Here is a 19,089-nt window from a genome sequence, read left to right as displayed (position 1 = left end):
GGCTGACGTGAAGTTGCCTCATTGATGTGGAAGCTGCCCCGGCCTTCGGCCCCTGAACAGTCAGCTCCCAGGGCATGTTCCTCGGTTGTTTATGCAGACGTCCTCGGCATGAGTGGTTGGGGAAGGCAGAGAACAAGCCTGTTTGGAGCATCATCACTGGCCCGGAAGTGCCCGCCGGAGCCCCCAGCGTTTTCCCTCTGACCATGGGCTTATCGCCTTGCCCTGGAATTCCAGTTTTGTCTTTGTTTTTATTTGTTTGAAAAACACAATATGGTGACCAGAGTCTGGACCAAGGACTTGGTGGTAAGGACTATCTGTTCTGCCACGAGTCCTAACATTTTCCTTTAAGTAAACAGAGTGTGCAGGCCTGTGCTGAGTGAGCTGGTGCCAGCTCTGGGAGCAGCATGGTCCAGAAGGGTAGAGAGGTCCAGACAAGTAAAATGGTTGGCCCAGGTCCCAGAGCTGGTAAATCTTGAAACAAAGATAAGAATGTAGGTCTCTGCATACAGATGGCCAATAGGCAAATGGGAAGATGCTCAATATCACTAATTATCAGTGACATGCAAATCAAAACTGCAATGAGGTATCACCTCCCACCGGTCAGAATGGCCATCATTAAAAAGTCCACAAACCATAAATGCTGGAGAGGGTGTGGAGAAAAGGGACCCTCCTACACTGTTGGTGGGAGTGTAATTTGGTGCAGCAAATATGGAGGTTGCTTTAAAAACTAAAAATAGACTTACCCTATGACCCAGCAGTCCCACTCCTGGGCAAATATCCGGAGGAAACTAATTCGAAAAGACACATGTGCCCCAGTGTTCACGGCAGCGCTGCTTACAACAGCCAGGGTGTGGAAGCACCTAGATGTCCACTGACCAACGAGTAGATAAAAAAGATGTGGAATACGTATATACAGTGGAATCCCACTTAGCCAGAAAAAGCAATAAATAACGCCATTTGCAGCCACATGAACGGACCTAAAGATCATCACACTAAGTGAAGTAAGCCAGACAGAGAAAGACAAATGTCATATGATATCACTTATATGTGGAATCTAAAAAAAATGACACAGATGTACTTGTTTACGAAACAGAAACAGACTTAGAGACATAGAAAGCAAACTACCAAAAGGGAAAGGGGAGGGGGAGGGACAAATCAGGAGTCTGGGATTAGCAAATACAAACTACTATATATAAACTAGATAAACAACAAAATCCTGGGGTAGAGCACAGGGAACTACATTCTCTATCTTGTAATAACCTATAATGAAAAAGAATATATATGTGTATAACTGAATCACTATTATGCTGTACACCAGAAGCTAACACAACATTGCAAATCAACTATACTTCAATAAAAAAATTAAGTACATATAATTCAAAAAAAAACCCACAAAAAACCGCAGGTCTCGGACCCCTACCGGCAAGGTGCCCACCCCCTGCACAGCCTTACTGCTCCGGCCAAGAGCCACGTGCTGGAAGAGCCCTGAGCATCCGTGCAGTCTGCGTCTCTCATCGCACACTTGCAGGAACTAACTTAGTCAAGGTCACCCAATTAGCCAATAACAGAACTGGCGGAGAAACCGGACTCCTGATCACCGAATGTCCTAACTTAGCGATACTTCCATTCTTTCAAAAAGGAAACTTGTTAAGTAAAATGATCATAAAAGATCTACGTGTGCGAAACACATTTCAGTCATTTTGGAAGCATGGAGAAACTCTGGTTCTGTCTTCAACCTCACAGTACTTGCTAAGAGATTCGGTTTTGAGAAGAAAATCATTCATCGGTCACTGGAATTATAGCTATAAAATTACAAAGTAACTTTCCTTTGGTGTCCGTGTGCAGCATCCTACTAGAGACGTATTTTTATGCAGGTTATCTTAGCTCTAAAGGACCGTTTCTGGCAAAACCAGGGAACACCAGCAGCCGCAGTTCCACGCCTGAACGCGCCGCTGTGGCCTCGAGCACCAGGGGGCGCACGTGAGAAGGCTGGCCGCGCGGACGCCGGGAGCCCCGAGCAGCCGCAGGCAGACGCGCGGAGGGAACGCGGGGACGCGGCGCGGGCGCCGTCGCGGCCAGACGGCGCCCGCCTCGCGACGCGTTAGGAAGCTGCGCGCGCTGGGTCTGGTCTTCATTGTTTCCGCGTGGCGCTGGTCCAGAGCGGGCCCGGTGTTTCACACGTCGGCCGCTCGGCCCTCACAGCCCGGAAGGCAGGCGGTGGCAGCCCGCCTTCACGGATGAAGAGGCCGAGTTGCGGTGAAAGTAAGCGCGGTGCCCAGGGCCGCAGATGCAGCAGCGTTTTGCCGTCAGCCGCCCTGGCGCCCGCGTCCGCGCTGCGGCGGGAGCGCCCCCTGCGGCCGTTTGCCGTCCTGCTGCCTCGCCAAGTGCCGCCCCCTCGCAGAGCTCCTCCCTCGGAGGTCGTTCGGCGACACCTGTTACCCACACCCCTGCTCCCGCTCCAGCCGGTCCGCTGTCCTTGCTGCCCCGCGCACTCATCTTTTTGGACTCCCTGGTGACCTCGCTCAGCCTCACCTGCTAGAAATACCCTCCCACTCGTTGTCCCCCTCTGAGATGCCCCCGGGACTGCGCGGCCTCGCTGGGCGTCAGACCGTCCCTCTGCGACAGGCCCAGGAGGCGCCCCGCAAGTGCTGGTTCCCAGTCTTTCTCAAACCCCCCAGGCGCTCGCTGGACTTGCAGAGGCCCCGCCCCTACCTCAGACGTCACGTCCCCGGGGTCTGAGATAACGTCTTTGAGTATCTAACCAGCAACCCCGGTGAGTCCGACGCAGGTAGTCCGTGAAGTGCGCTTGGACAAAGCACTTCCTCCTGCGTCCCCCCGGGTGAGTTCACTCACTTGTGCACCATCAGGTGGGATGTGCCGTTCGCTGCTGCTACTTCAGGCATGTCCTCAGGTCGCCTCGTTGCTGTGCACTTGGCTTCTCACCAGTGTGGGCCCTGCTCCCCTCTTCCACACCATCGGGTCCCATTCGATCAGCAGGTTCCCAGCGCGCTGTCGGCGTGAAGCCCGGCCTCCCCGTGTCCCTCGGCTGCGGGCTCTCCTCCCCTGACCACTCAGTGGCTCAGTTCCAGCTGCGCCTCGTGAGCAGCCTGCCGGTCCGGGCGCGGCGCTCCGGCCGCTCGTTGCCACGGCAGCCCGCGGCTCTCCCGCGGCGCACACTCACCCTGCGTTCCTTACCGACTCTATCCCGGCCTCCTCTGCCGGGTGCTCGCTGCTGGGCATCCCCTTGTGAGGACAGGAGTTTGGGTTTCCTTGTTTTTACTGTATCTCGGCACCAAGTGCAGAGCCTGGTACACCAGGCTCTTCATGATTATTTGTAAAATAAGTGAATGAGAAACAGAGCATAACAACTGAGAAGAAAGAGCCGCGGGAGAAGAAATTTCAGCAAACACCTCAATTCACAATAGGCTGGGAAGTGCGGCGACAATGACGTTTGGGGCCAAATGCGGCAGCCAGGGGGCGACCAAGGGTGAGCTGTAAACCGCTGGTTACACGGCCAGCTTCGTTCTCCCTGTGGACCCAAGTCAGCTCAGCTCAGCTCGGCGCGTGTGTGGTGGGTGCCCGCGCCGCGACAGGCATCCTGCTAGACGCTGGGGAAGCAGAAACGTGTAAGCACAGCCCCCAACCTGGAGGTGCGGTGTTTGAAGTGAAACCATCTCGTGATCTGTCTGGCAGTGTGTTTACCTGTTAATAGGAAACAAGAAATGACACTGTTCCACCCTCAGGAGGGTTCAGGTGCTTCTGAGTCTTACAATTGCCGCGCAATGTGAGCGAAGACCGGAAAAGGCATGAGGCATAACGGGGAAAAGACAGGCTCCGACGTCCACGCGCCCAGGTCGGAGAGCGCCGAGTGCACGTGGAAACAGGTCTGACGGCAGTGATCGCCCTCCCGGCCCGTGACAGCCACGGCTGCCGTGACCGAGCACAGTGCTGCGCTCCCTGCGAAGCTCTTTTCGCTCTTTTCATTCACTGAGTCATTCAATCTCCTTAGCAATCTAAGTGCTTTCTTTTCACATTTGGCGACTGGAAGAAACTGGCTCAGAAACATTGCATAATTTGCCCAAAGGGACACCTGATGACAGATGGCACAGCCGGGACTTGAACCTCGCACTGGCTGATGAGTAAGTGCGATCATATAGGTACAGCCCGGTGTGGTTCCTGGCAGACAATAAGCCTTTGACAAAAGGCTTCTAATGTTCTTACTACATGCGAGAAGTCTGGGCCCGTGGAATCATCGCCGCTGGGATGAGTTACTCTGTGGAGGGGTCAACAGATGGGGAGGGGCCTGGGTCCCCGAGTCCGTGGCACAGACTGGAGGCAGGAAAGGAGCCCATCGGCCACCGGTGCTGATGCAAGTCCTCCTGCACTCCGCCTCCCAGACTCAGGGGCCATCGCCCCGCCCCCGCCCCTGGGGACACAAAGCATCTTGGGGTTCCCAAGGCCTCCCAGGCCACCCAGCTGCGGTTCCAAGCTGGTACGTGCCTCCCGGACTACGCCCCAGCAAACGGCTGTCTCTGCTTCCAGCTCTGCCCCGCCTTCTGCAGGGATCTCCTCATTGCTCTCTGCAGGGATGGCAGGGCCTAGAGCCCAGCCCCTGGAGTCATTGCTGGACAACACTTTCGAGATCTTGGAGGTCAACCCCACGTGTCCTACCAGTGGCCTGCCTGGAGTGGGGCCTAGGAGGGCAGAGCCTTGGGACAGGCTGGAGCTCTTCCCTCCCTCCAGTAGAATGTGTCATTCTTTGCCACCCCAACCCCACCCTCTTCCATTTCTGTCCCTCCAGGAGGCAGGGAGAAGCAGAGAAGATTCACGTGTCCATGAATCCAAACCAAGATCGATACAGGCCAGAGAGGTCCTCAGTCCTGGGACCCTGGGGTGATGGAGGGCATCACTGTCGAGGGCAGGAGGCATGGTCAGAGGAGAGGTGGCGCTCAGAAGGCCAGGGTCACACCACCTTGCCGCACTGGGTCCAGAAGCCGGCACACACAAGCCCTTGTGAATGCTGTCGGGCCACCAGATGCTCACGGGTGACTAATTTCCATCTTCTCGGCTCTCCTGGCCTTTCCTTTCATGGACAGGAAAACCTGGGGAGGGAGGTGTCAGAAGAGAATTTCCTGCCCCGGGACCCTCCTCACTTAGCTGTCAGCACCAGGACATCAGTGAGGGGCAGAGGATGGAACCCCTTCCTGCTACATCCACACCCAGTGCCTGTTCGTCTTCTCCTTTCCATGCGCACACGGCAGGCAAGGCCAGGCCTTAGCCGCCCTTGGTGGGTCAGGACAGCGGTCCTCTTCCAAGGGCTGGTGCCTCCAAACAAGACATCTTTCAGATTCTCCTGTCCCAGCTCTCATGAGACTGTACCAGGATCCTGACCTCCTAGGCAGACATGAGTTAGGAACTTATTATCATTTGGTATTTTGTACATTAACAGGTATTTGATAAAAGCAAAGCTGAGTAGAATTCGAGCGTGAGTCTATTCTTGGAACCAGTGCCCTGCCCCCAGGGCCCCTCTCCCCCAGGCTCCCAGCCTCCCTGTTGTGCTGGGGTCCTGCATTCCCTGCAGAGATTTGAGTTTTGAGTCTGAAAGCCCTCCCCGGACCTCATTTCCAGTTCTTCCTAACAACCAAAGCTTTCATTGCCTCTAAGACTTGTTCTCAGGCTATTTTTAACTTGTCCTTTCTTTATAAAAAAAATTACACCAAGAGGAGCTTAATGAGCCCCATTTAGCTTTTTGTCAAGAAAGAAAATTTGCAGACATTAACCAGGAAGTGCTCCTGAGTGCCGTGGCTGGCTGGCGTGCCTCTTCAAACCAGCCTCTCTCCCCCTCAGCGCAGGCGTTGGTTTTTGGACAGCAGCCTCCGCACAACATCACAAACACGCCACACAGGGCTCATGGTGAACTTGGAAGAAGGTGGAGATTTAGGTGAGAGGTTCAGGAAGAGAACTCGGGGCTGCAGAGGATGGGTGGGGGAAGGAGGGCAGAGTTCCCGTGGGATGGGAAGTCCTGACTGTCTGAAGCTGCTTTCAGCACCTCTGGCCGGCATGATTCTGTGCTTCCAGTCGGCCGCAGTATGAAGGAAATGACTGAGGTGGGAGATGGAGACAGACCTTTGTTCACCATGTAAAACTAACACACATACACCCCCCGACAACAACAACTAACACGCATACACACACACCACCACCAACTAAAGCAAAAAAACTAACAAAAAAGAGCTCACATGTTCTTGCCGAGAACAAGACACTGTGGCAATACACCTCTCAGCCGTCCATCCACCCAAACCCAAGAGTCCTGCTGGGTCAGAGCAGATTCCAGGGAGAGGTTCTCCGCCGTCCTGCCGGGCAAGAGGTCCAACTCACAGGTCACAGTGCTGCCCACTGCAGCGTCACTTCCTCTCTGGATTTTCCAGCTGCAGGATCACAGAGGCCTTTCCGGGTGTGAAAGCACAGCCCAGGCTCCTGGTGCCCGCACCAAGCCTTTCCATCCTTGCAAAGCCTGCAGCTGCCCTTCCCAGTCACTGCACTGACGCTCTTCACTGGGGCTCAGCTGTGGCTTTGCCTCGCGGGCTCACAGCGAATGCTCCCCGGGCAGAAGTGTCTGCATGCAGTTAGAGGAACGTAAACTGAGTCTGTCACTGTTGCTGGTCTAGTGAACACCCAGGGCGAAGAGAGGGAGCCACCTGGACTTCAGCAAAGGAAGAACTTCCTCCTTGGATAAATAGCCCACTCTCTCTGAACTGTGTTAGTGTCACAAGGCACGAGTCTTTAGAATCCATGTCATTTCAAGCATTCCGTGATATCTCAGAAGATAAAACTGCTCACTCAGAGCTGGATAAAGTGCTGTCGGACCATCTTAGCTGAATGAAAAGATTTTTAGGATGCTGAGAAATAAGGGAGAACTCTGTAGATAACAGGACTCATTTTTAAATGTATTACTGCAAAAAATTTCTGTGGTCAAAATGAATGTGAAGTATCTATTCAAGATGTATACAACATAGGTTAATTAATCATAGCAGACAAGATGAGAAGAGCAGTTCTTTGGAGTTGTCACTCATGTCTAGTGCTCGCAGTGAAGAAGGCAGAGGATCTCGTGTTTACAGACTCTTGATGAGAAACTTAGAAATCTGAACAGCCCCATCAAAAAAGCAATTAGCTGAGGGCTCACTTGCATGCCTGTGAGTGAGGCAAAAGGATAAAGCCATGGTTTTCACTTTTTGTACAGCATAAAAAGAAACTGTGTATTTGTTCTTATTCAAGGACTTGTTGAATTTCGGTGTGGACGAGGTCTTGTCCCTTGTCCCATGGCTACAGGATAGAGTGGAGAGGACTCAGTCCATCTCTGTGTCTGCGTTCGCACTGCTCCCTCCGCCCACGGGACTCCCCCTGCCCTCTCTACCCGCTGAACACTTATCCATTATTGGGGTCCAGCAAAATGACCACCTCTTCTGTGAAGCCTCCCTTGCTTCACAGAACACCAGGCAGAATACATTTTTCTATTTGCATTTCTGTCTCTCCCCACAAGATTGTGCGCTCTCCCGGGACTGAGAGTGTTTTATTGATATGGGGTTTCAGCTCCCAGCACAATGCTTGACTCACAGCTAACAAGTTCTCAATAAATGTTATTACTTACAATGGATAAAAATAAATTCCTGTTCAATGCATGCATGTCTGGCAATGCCAAGGGGAACAAACATTAGAAAGGATTGATGGTAGGCATTAATTCACAAATTAATAACCACTGGCTCATCACTGTTCAAGACAGGGATCGGAGAGATGGAAGAAACAGAAAGAGTCCAGATCCTGGTTGGGAGAGTCAGAGAAACACGAGTGACACAGCAGGGGAAACACACAACAACCTACAGTCACATCCTGCAGTCAACGGTCCAGGGCAGCGGGCGGCGGGGGGAGGTCAGAGCTTGTACATTACGTTCTGTTCCCCCGCCCAAGAGAGTTACACTAAACCAGTGTTCAAACGTCCACTAGCTGTTAGAATCCTTTTTCCGTGTTATTCCTGATTCCACTTGGCACTCACACCTCGTTAAACTTGGCTTATTTTCTGAACCGTCCAGCCCCCTTCTCATCTCCCCAGGCCCCACCTCATTTCTTGCTTTTGCCCTTGAAATCTCTGCAACTCCAGCCCCGACTCTCCTCACCAGCTCCTCGCCCGGGGCCCCTCCCCTCCGTCCTGGCTGTCCTGACACCCAGCAGGCGCCCTCCCTGGCAGGACCTCAGGACCTCACTCAGGAGCCAGGGCAGACCTGGCGGGGGTGGGGGTGGCCCAGGGGCTGGCATTCACCCTTCCCTTGGCACCAGAGGGTTTTCTATGAGGACCAGAGTGGTTATGGAAGATCCTTGAAGGGGGAGCTGCCTTAATGACCACACCCTCTGGCTCCACACAAAGGAATGTTCTGCCTCCAACCCAGGGTTTGCAGGCGTGGGGTCTGGGCTGTCGGTCCTCGCCCTGCAGTTACTCACCTTTCCTGTGTCCTTTTCTAGCCAATGATTCTGCTTGCTTAACGCCAGTGCAGGCCTCCCGCTGCCCAGTTTTGCGTCCCTGGCTTCTTAGCCTAATTTGTCCCTGGAAACTTCTGAACGTCCCCTTGCCTCCCTGGTGCAGCCCAGGACTAGAGCAGTCATGAGACTGTCACCATAGGGTTTAACCAGGCCCCTGGCACCACCCTGGAGAACTATGTCTCCCTTGGGCCCCTCCCCACCGTATATCCAGGTGATCTGAAAAGCGGGAGACTTCATGAGAAAGGCATGACGGAGTCCAGTGTAGAAGGGGAACAAGGAAGGTCGGCAGGCGGCGAGAACACCAGGGAGCAGGTCTGAAGAGAGCCAGCTCTCCGTGAGACGGGGGCCTTGGAATCGGCGTTCTGACAGTTCGACCCTGGGACTGGGCCGTACTTCTGGGTGGCTGCTGCCGACGCTGCTGTCCAGATTAAGGACATCAAGTGTGCAAGACAGCCACCAAGGCAGCAGCTAGAGGTCAAGAAATCACAGAGAGCATCCAACTTGGAGCAAACCAAGTTGGCCGCTTAAGTTCTACATCTCTGAGGAGGAAGCTGTGGATTCTGGGGCTTGCAAGCCCACGTGTCCTGAATGGCTGGACGTGTAGGAGCTCTGTTTGCTTAGTGCACCGACCGTTTGGCATTAGGGTCACATCGTATGGTCATTCTGCTGTGTGCACCAGCAGAGTGTCTACCAGGTTCTAGATCTCCTGTTGCCCGAAATCCAGAGCCAGCGGTCTCTAACTTGAGCACATCTCTGGGACTAAGCTGACACCAAGGGAAATGACAGGTCCAAGTGAAGTGGCTCTAATTCAAAGAGCGGGAGGAAGGCTGTGGGCAACAGACAAGCGGTCAGAGCTGCGGGAAGGGAGCCCGCTGCGTGGAATCAGGGAAGCAGACTGCCTGAGGAGGCTGCACCGGTGCTGTCTCTGGCTGCCTTCTGACAAACAGCTCCACACTCCCAGAGGCCACGGCAGCAGAGAGTGATCTCTTGCTCATGTGACGTGAGCACGTTATGTAAACAGGAGCCCTCCTACGAGTCTGCATGGCAGTGCCCGAGGATCAGCCGTCATGCGGGCTGTAACCCTGCTCCACACTGTCTTCAGTCCCAGATCCAGGCTGCAGGAGCAGCTCTAATCTGGCATGCTGACATCCTCCAGGAAGAGGGAACCGGGAGGTGGTGAGAACCTGCATGGCTCTTACGGCTCCTCCTCGGGAGTGGTACGTGTCGCTGTCACTCACATTTCACTGGCAAAGCAAGGCATGCGGCCAAGCCGGAGGCCACTGGTTGGGGAAGTATAAATCTCCCACAGAGGAGAACAGTGGACATTGGAAACTAAAACCCAGCTGCCACAAAGTTGGACCTTGAACATCAGAGCCAGGGGTTTAGAGCCAACTCACAGGAAATCACCGTACGTTTCTGAGACGAGCAGAGGCACGAGGAAGCTGCGTCCCATGGGCAGAGACAGGTGTAAATACAGAGGCGGGGAGGGGAGCAGAGAGCGCTGTGCGGGGGCCACAGCTGGAGGCCAGGCATTGATTCAAGAGTGAGTCAACGGGGGACAGGGTGCAGCTCAGTGGTAGAGTGTGTGCTTAGCTTGCAGGAGGTCCTGAGTTCAATCCCCAGTCCCTCCATTAAGTAAATATATGGATAAACCTAATTAACACCCCCGCCACCCCCCCAAAAAAAAGAATGAATCAATGGATTTGGGTAGACGAAATGGAGAGAAACATTTGGGTAGAGTAGTTATTTTAAAGGCAAAATAGACAGGACCATTTACCTGGATAGATTCGGGGGCTGAAGGGGTGTGCATCAAACCTAACTCCAAGATTTCTCCTCACCAGCTGGGCTGGGAGGCACTGACACATGCTGTCGAGTTGGTGGTCGAGAGCAACATCACAGCACACTGATTTTCAGGGGTGACGTGCAGCAGCTATGGTGCAGCTGCTATGAAGAGCGTTGAACTTGGCCTCAAACATCTGGGCTGGGCTCCTGGGTCCAGCATTTGTGGGCTGTGTGGCCATGGGCTGAATCCCTTCACTTCTCTGCGCCTCCGGTTTGCACTTGTGAAAAGCGGGGCAGTGAGTGACTCGCACCCCAGGGAACTGCCGAAGGACTACCTTTCTAAGAAAATGACCTGTCACGAGCTCTGTGGTCCAAGCATCAGAGCCCTGGCTGCAAGCGCCCCCTCGGCCCAGCCGCCTGGTAATGGTCATACACCGTCTTGGATTGTTGGCGCTTAAGGCGTGCCACCACCTCATTTTCGAATTCTCTTCAGGGCTTTCCTTGTGGAAAACCTGGGCAGACAGCCAGATTACAGAAACCACGCATCACAGCCTTAAGCACCTGGAAGAGCCAGACAGGTAGTTTAAACGTGGGTCGGGCACAGGGAACGTGAAGCACTTGTGGAGGAAAGGTTAGGAGGTGGTACAAAGGAGTGTTCCTCTGTTGCAGACAAGACAATATGCACAAAGTGGTAAAGGCCACCCCTCCCCGTGAAACCAGGGACAATCAGGCGTGGCCCCAGGCTTGAGGGCTGCTGAGCGAGAGGCAGCTGAAGGGAGCAGTACGGTTCGGCCCCAGCGCAAATTTGCTGTGCAGGAGTTACTCCAGCGAAAGTGTTGGAAATCTGGATTTTTCTGTGACATTTCCTGATTATTAAATATTGGCAACTAATTAAAAATAATTTTTTTAAGAAAACATGCTGCAGGTAAAATATATTTGCAGGCTGGAGGTTTACAGGTTGTCACATAGAGAGAAGGGGGACAAACCCAGTTACTCACAAAACTCTCACTGCATGAGAAAGAAAGAAAAGAGCAAAGATTTTAAGAGATGACGCAAACGTCGATGAGGAAGGTGGCGAGAGGAACTATCAGTGCCCTGGAGATAAACTCCGGGGAATCTCAGGAATGGGAGGGCTCTGGGCACTTAGTCTCCGGTATCCAGATTTAGATCCAGATTTAGACGCATGGTCTTAGCTACCACGTGGCTCAGGTGCCCCGCTGGGCTGAGCAATGGCGCTGACTTGGAGAGTGTCCGGGAACATGAGCGTGGACCGTTGCCTCCTCTTATCCGCACGCACTGCCAGGGAGCAACCCGCCCCAGGAAAATGGGGACTTTCAGTTCCATGACTACCTCTCCATCTCAGCTTTATTTTCAAGTCATCTCCCGGCCACGCTGTTCTGAAGGGTCGTCAGATGAAGTATAGACCATGGTCAGACATCAGTCTCTCAAAACCAGAAATGCTGGCATCTCACCGGGGAGTAAGGAAACCCCACGGGCTGGCTTCTCTCCTCCTGGGCTCGCCTTCCTCCCTGCAGCCCCAGCCCTGCTCAGCCTCATCCTGACAGCTCAGGTGTCTGGGCTGTGCTCGTCTGCTCTTCCCAGAGACACAGAGCTCGGAGGAGACACCCCAGCAGAGGGAGTTCTGAGCGGATTTTTAAACAGTCAGCTCACCATTTGAAAAGGGCCTTCATTCTTCCTTCCTCTTTTCAAACGACCATACAAATCAGTTTGCTTTGGGAGCTGGTTCTGTTTTGTTTTGTTTCAAAGTATCGCCCAGTTCCTCTTCCCAGTGCGTTTTCTCAGGCTTTTTTTGTCATTTCAACTTTCAGTGGCCAAAACTGTAATTAAGATCCCACTTGCTATTCTGTGTCACATTTGTGGTCTTTTATGTCACTTAGACCTTACCTTGCAGCCAGACTAGAATCCATGGCAACTTTGCTACGGAACGTGGCAGTTTTAAAGTCAGTAATGTGTCACGAGGAAGCGAATGTTTAACCTTCTCTAGCTTGTTCTCGTCACTGCTGTGTTACTGTGCTTAAATGTTCTCCTCGGTAAGAATGTAATTGAGGACTTTGGAATTATTTTTTGGCATTTTTCCTGCTAACTCAGGTCAGCTCGTTTTCCTTTTCCTGTTGGCTAGGGGACTAACAAAAAGGTAGCACTTTCCACTAAGTTTCTTCTTTTGCCGCACAAACCACTAGGTGTTGTTTTAGCAAAAGGTCTGAATTTGGAGATTCTGAATATGAATGCCTTTTCTCAGTTAACAAACACCTAGAGAACAGAATTACATGAAAAAAATCTCTTCCTAGGAAAGACTTCCCTGCATTTATATTGATTTGAAATCTGCAATGAATTCATTCGTTCTTTAAAACACAGCTACTGAGTGCCTGCTGTGTGCCCGCCACTATTCTGAATGCCTGCGAACATGGCAGTGGGCAGGACAGGTGCACTTTCCCGTCTCCAAAGGGCTTGTGTTCTAGCACAGAGACAGAGACTGCACAAAATGTATGTAACCAGTAGGCGGTCAGTGCTCAGAGGAAAACGACAAAGCCAGGGAAGAGGAAGGGGAGCAGGCAGGCGTTCCACCTTAGACGCGGCTGTGTGTCGGGATGCAGGCTGGGGGAGAGCCGTGCAAGCCGCTGCGAGCCCCTGGCCTTTACTCCGAGTGATGTGCGGCGCCGCCGCAGGGCCCGGGCGCAGGAGTGAGGTGACTAGACTTAATGTGTTAAAAGGGCTACCTGGGCTGCTGTTGAGAGTAGACTGCAGGGAGGGATGGGACAGCGGAGTGGAATGCAAGCACGCAGACTGGGGCAGTGGCTGGTGAGTGCGTCCAGGAGAGAGAATGGCGGAAGGAGCCAAGGTGCCGCACGGGAGGTGTGTATTTAGTAAGAAGAGCCAACAGGATTTCCTGCAGCTTTGACACAGGTTGTGAGAGGAAGAAGAGCCAAGGGTGATTCCAAGGCTTTTAGCCCAAGCGAGTGGGAAGATGGGCTTGCGATTTGCTGAGAGCGGGAAAGCTGTGTGTGTTGCACAGGTTTTGGAGGGAAACCGGAGTTCGGTTTTGGACTTAATTTCGAGGTATCTATTAGAGGTCTGGTGGGAAAGACAAATAAGCAGTTAGAGACGCAAATTAGCGCTCAGGAGGGGGAACCATGCTGGAGCTGTAAAGGTGCAGTTGTTGGCGTGGAGAGGGAATTCAACGCTCTGTGATGGGATGAGCTCCTTGGAGGGAAGGCAGGAGAAGACAGTTTACCAAAGAGCAGGGACCGGTGAGCAGTGCTGCTGAGAAGTCAATTAAGGACCAAGAACTGCTTTAACAAAACGGAAGCTGTCAGTGTCCCGGGAAGCATCAATTTCAGTGATGCAATGGGAGTAAGATCGTGATTAGATTGAGCTGAAGAGAAAATGGAAAGAACTAAATCGGAGACAATGAATACAAACAATTCTTTTGAAATGTTTAGATGAAAAGGAGAGGGAAGTGGAGTGCCTCCTCCCACTTTCCTCTTCTTTTTCTGTTTCTCTAGATGGGTTGAACCCATTTCACTTCTTGGACCTGTTTAAACTCTCAGCCTTGGAGGCAGGAAGCACATGGTCTCCCTTCTTCATAGCTGAGGAAACCTAAATGCTGGGGACCAGGCTAGAAATGAGCAGGTGGAGGGAGGAGAGCAGTGTGGAGAGGATGGAACCAGGCAGGGAGTGTGGGGTAACTCTCCACAAGTCCTGACGTAACGTAAGGTCCAAAGGGGAAGGGAAATTGCCAGACTGCTGTACTTAGAAACAATATGGCGAAATTGAAACGAGAAAAACTAAGGGGGCATGTCTTAACCAACCACAATGAGGAGAAAGAAATGGACCTATGCCTTCTCAAATGGACTCAGGGAGAGATCAGATCAGGCTTGCCTGTCTGGCAATCCAGTGCTTCTTAATCGGTAGCCCTGGACTAAGCAGTCCCTTCACTGGGGAATTTTTTTTTAAAGCATAAACACCAAATTCAACCAGTTGAGAATCCGCACCATATTCTCTGCCTTCCTGCCTGCTACTCTTAGAGATGGACTTAGCCATGTTCTTGTCAGAAGCCAGCCCCTTCGCTTTTGCACCAGATCTCATCTAGTCTCAAATGAGAGCTCTGACAATTGACTCCGGCGTACTATGACTTCCCCCCTCCACAGGATGAGGACACTACTGCTTTACCACATGCCTGGGCTGAGCTCCGACTAGGATGTATATGAGCTCCCAGGTGTTACAATATTACGTTAGCTGTTGTATTTATAATCACAAGAGACTAAGAAATCTGGTCGCACTTACAATATGCGGACACACTTGGAATGGGTAACATTTACTGAGCAGAACCTTTGTTCTAGGCACTTGGCTAAGCCTTTTCCTATGTGATTGACTCCTTGGCCTCACAGTAACTGCAGAGATGTGCTATTGTGCCCATTCCAGAACCCGAGAGAGGTGAGAGAAAGAGAGGCTCAAATGATTTGAAATCCTGCAGCTCTCCACTCTCCAGCGTTACTGCAACTTTCCAAGCCGAATGTATTCCACGTGCACTTGTGTGTGGTTAAGCAGGTACACCCAGGTTCAACTCTGTCCCCCAGGGCTGTTCTTCACTCGATGGGGAGGAGTTCATCATGACATTATTCACGAGCTACCCCAGTGTACCTGGGGTCAATTTATAAAGCTTGATTTCTGTACAACTTTTCAAAAACATGTTTACAGATGAGTGAAATTCATATTGCTTACCACACGTCGGGCACACGACTAGGCGACAAACAACGGAACAGTGCAAATCACCCCTCCAAGGAGCTCAGGTTCTCCTCTAGCAGGAAAGTCAGTCGTTCACTCATTCAGTGAGCATTACCGAGTGCCTTAGGGCATGCCAGGTGCTGTAATTTAGTAAACACAAATCAGCGTAGAACTGTGACACTTGGTAGAAAGAGAGGCACGGGTAACGGCCTTTAGCTTCCGTGGTTCTGTTCGACGGCGCGTTGAGGTTTGGACCTCTGGAGCCGAGCTGCCAAGCTTAAAGCCCAGCCCTGCACCTCGAGACTGTGGGGTCTCGCACAGCTCAGACAACCTCTCCAGGCCCGCGCTTCCGCCCCCCAGCGCGAGGCTGGAATGGCATTGACGTCACCGGGCGGCTGTGAGGGCTGAGCGCGGACGTGCGCAGCACTCCGCGCAGCGCCTGGCCTACCACAAGCACCGCGTTGGCTGTTGGCACTGTTGCTGTGACTCAGCGTCAACGCGTGCTGGAACAGTTGCCACGGCTTGTGACCATCACTCAGCAGAGGACGGTAAGTGCTCTGCGAGTCTTTTGACCAGAACTTCCTTGCAGCCTTATCACGTTTCCCCCACCTCATCCCTGTAGTCAAGTCCCGAGTGGCCCCGAATGCCTCTTCTGTCACATTTCTGCATTTTGAATCCAACGCCACATCAGTTATCCTCCTCTGCCGCCTCCTCTGTTTGTTCTCCTGGGGAGCAGGCGAGGCTGACTTTTTTTTGCATCTTAGATCCTCAGAGTGAGCTTCACTATCTGTCTTTGCTACAGCTCTTCCCAGTTTTCTTTGAAATGCTTTGTTTATTACTTTTCTTATTATCAAAGGTGCTCAACAAAAAAACAATTCAAACGGACAGAAGTTTGTAACAGAAAGCACGTGGCCCCAGTAACCCTGCATCCAGAGACAACCACTGGTCATCGCTTTGTGATGTATCTTTCCAGAGTTCCTCTAAACGTACTTTTCGGACAGAATATACAAATAAAAACGGGGCCACACTGTTCATATTGTCCTGCGACTTGCTTTTTTCACTTACAGAGTTTGGACATCCTTCCATGTCAGTACAAATAGATCTCTTATTTTTATAAAATAAGTTAAGTTTGTTTAATCAGCTCCCTACTGGGATTTTGTTACTAGGATTTTACACCATTACGTTTCCTCTGTAACAATGTGGCAACGAGCATACTTGAACATATATTTTATACGTTTATGTAAATATCTCTGAAATACATACTTTTTGCACACATATACCCAAAGTATAAAGTCCTAGATGTGTAACTGTCAAAAAAAACACACACATTAATTTTACCCCAATTTGCCAAATTGTCCTCTAAAGGGATTTACCCAATTTGCACTCACATTTATAGTGTATGAGAATGTGTACCAGTTTCTCCACATTTGACTGTTTTTTGAGTATTACTTTTTTTCTTTTCTCAATTTATCCCAAACGTAAAATCACACTTCTCTCAAGTCTAGAATAACAGCTTTAAACACAAGGGAAGATCAAAACGTGGAACAAAATGTTTTTACAAACAGCAAAACATTTCAAATTAATTACAGGGTAGGGAGGTGTTTTCAATCAGAGTGTCACCCCACTAGATATTAACAATTTTAAAACAGCTCTCACCGCCCAGATCGGCAAACTCGGCACCGCGATCAGATCACTTGCCACACAGCTGCTGCCTACACGCCTCCTTCTTTGCTGGGTGTGGGGAGCAGGAGAGGCTGCTGCCTGGAGGGACAGGGCACAGAAAGTGAGAAAGCAAGAGAAGGTCAGAGGGGCTCAAAGCCTAGTGTCGTCTTGTCAGTCGTCTAGGACGGTCCTCGGAGTGAGCTCTAGCCCTCTGTTTGCGCTCCTCCTCCTCAGGGAGGCTCTTCTTTGTTTCCGGGGCCTGATGAAAAAGTGCCCACAGCTAAGGGTCAGTTCTGCCCCCTCCTCTCTGAAGCCTTTCCTGAAGCCCTGGATAACCGCCCTCTTCACTGCCTCACGGGTCTGAGCACACACCTGAGTACCTGTAACGTTATGCGCAGCGTGCTGGTGAGAAACCGGATGTTGAGGAGATGCTGACTGAACATTCACTGACATGGAGAGATCTTGGTGGAAGAGAGATGAGGTTTCCCATTGTTCACAGAAATGGGTGGATTCCGAGTAAAGGCGATGTTGAAGTTCTGGGCTGGAACCAGCTGTCTTGATAAAAACCAACAATTCCAAACGCCTCTCCCTCCTGACGTCACTTCTTGACCTCTACTTCTCGCCACCCACGAAGAAGACTGCAAATACTCTTTGATCTTAAAGCAAAAACGAGAGGGAAAACCATCAGGTTGGAAAACACCGTTCAGTGGAGGACCTCCTTTCACCTGCCTGCTTCTGATGCAAGACATTTTTGGCAAAAAGTGAGAGGGAGAAAGGGTAGACTCAGATTAACACAAGAATCGACTCTCTAGTGTATCTTTACTAGCGGAGACAGAACCAACGAGGCTGGGAAGCTACTCGCGTCGAGAAAGTTGTATGTGCCCCAAGTCCCAGGTAAGTACGTCCTCCTTGGGGTTGGAAGCCGCTGAAATGACTTTTACAAAAATTTCCCCACCATTTCACTGCGTCCCCCTCCACGCCCGGCCTTACTGCCAGAGTTCTAATCGCTAGGACAGCCCCGGGAAGGGCGAAGGTGCCCGAAGTGGCCCCGCGCCCGCCTCGGACAGCGGCCGCAGGGTGCCGCGCCCTGCCCGGGGGGAGTGTGACAGGTGAGCGTCCGTTCGGGCGACCGCGACCTTCGGCGGCCGCCCCTCCCCGCCGCGCGCCCCTGCGCGCCGCCCCGCAGCCTCCCGCCGCCCAAGCCCGGCCCTGGGCCCCCGGACTGGCGGACCCGCCACCCCCTCCACCCCCGGACCCCGCGCGGGCCAGCCCGCCCGCTCGCCGGGCGGCGGAAGCGCGCGGACCCCCGGCAGGCGCGGGAGAGCGGCCGGGAGAGAGCGCGCCGTCACATGGAGGCCCGGGCCCGCGCCATTGGCTGCGGCCGAGCCAGTCGCGGCGCCCGCCGGCTGCGGTTGGTCCCGGGGCTGCGGCGCCTGCACGGGCCCGGAGTCCATGTTACGCTTTGTCTAATTCCCCCCGTTACAGAGTCATGTGCTGCTGCTCCCGCCGCCGCCGCTGCCGCCGCCCGTGGTGCCCCGGCTCCTCCGCCGCGCTTCGAGGTGGCAGCCGCGGGCGGGGCCGCGGGAGCAGGGTCCAGGGCGCCGCGCGCCTCCGCCGCCCCGGCGCGTCCCGGAGCAGCCGCCGCCCGCCGCGGGTGATGCCGCCGCCTCTCGCCTCCGCCTAAGCCGGGGCCCGGCGGCCGAGCTGCCCGGGCTGCCCCCGCGCCCCCCAGGTGGGTGCGCGCCTGTCCGGGCCGGGGGCCGCGGGCTGCGCGGGGAGGGGGCCGCGCCGGAGCCCTGCTCCGCGGCGCCTCGGCCCGAGCCGAGGCCGCGGCCGGGGAGGCGGGGGGGGGGGGCGGGGGCTGGAGGCGCGGGCGGCGATCGGGGCCGGGCCGGACGCCTGCCTCCGCCCGCCCGGGCCCGAGGGCCGTTCCGCTTTCGGCAGTGTGAGCGGCGGGCGCCGCGGCGGCCGGCTGGGCCCTGCGGGGGGACGGTGCCTGCGCCCGCCTCCCGCCGGCTCCCCCCGCGCGCGCTCGCTTCTCTCGCCTCCTTCCGCCTCATCGGAAGGGCGGGGAGACCCGGTTGCGGCTTCGCTGGCTCTTCGCGGAGGCGGGTGCTGGGCGTCTGGCCTCGCTGGCCCGCTGCCCGGAAGGTGAGCCCTCCAAGTTCTCCAGAAACGCCTCCCCTTCGCCTCCTTCCCGCGCCGGGTGGGCTGGGCGGGGCGGCGAGGGCCCGTCCCGCCCCCGGCGCGAGGGGGAGGGAGCCGGGGCCCGCAGGTGCACCCAGCCCGCCGCGGGCCGTCTCCGGGTTGGGTACCGGTATAATCCGCTTCTAGCTTGTTTGGAAGCGTGGGCCCTTGGGAGCCGGA

General features: G+C 53.7%; 1 protein-coding gene and 1 long non-coding RNA gene across 7 annotated transcripts in view; one reads left to right on the top strand and one right to left on the bottom strand.

The window, feature by feature from the left end:
* Positions 1-1,119: 1,119 nt before the first annotated feature.
* On the bottom strand, positions 1,120-18,907 carry LOC107034016 (uncharacterized). 3 transcript variants are annotated; one of them, XR_012076061.1, is made up of 4 exons: positions 18,768-18,907; positions 17,095-17,378; positions 15,058-16,821; positions 1,120-5,394 (listed from the first exon to the last, which is right to left on the bottom strand). It is a non-coding gene; the product is annotated as an uncharacterized lncRNA (long non-coding RNA). The 3 variants fall into 3 exon arrangements; XR_012076062.1 differs by lacking the exon at positions 18,768-18,907 and having other exon boundaries at positions 15,058-15,200; positions 16,717-16,821; positions 17,095-17,720; XR_012076060.1 differs by lacking the exon at positions 18,768-18,907 and having other exon boundaries at positions 17,095-17,720.
* LRRC8D (leucine rich repeat containing 8 VRAC subunit D) overlaps positions 17,547-19,089 on the top strand; it is a 92,795-nt gene continuing 91,252 nt past the window's right edge. Inside the window, exon 1 of one of the 4 annotated variants that reach the window (XM_072968278.1) lies at positions 17,547-17,616. The gene's annotated coding sequence lies outside the window, so the exon portion shown is untranslated. Of the gene's footprint in view, positions 17,617-18,031; positions 18,455-18,576; positions 18,874-19,089 lie in introns of those variants that run through there. The other 3 variants (XM_072968280.1, XM_072968275.1, XM_072968276.1) reach the window with 3 other exon arrangements.

Source organism: Vicugna pacos, chromosome 9, assembly GCF_048564905.1.
Source record: "Vicugna pacos chromosome 9, VicPac4, whole genome shotgun sequence".
In the NCBI taxonomy this organism is placed as follows: Eukaryota; Metazoa; Chordata; class Mammalia; order Artiodactyla; family Camelidae; genus Vicugna; species Vicugna pacos.
This window is presented reverse-complemented; position numbering and strand designations above follow the sequence as displayed.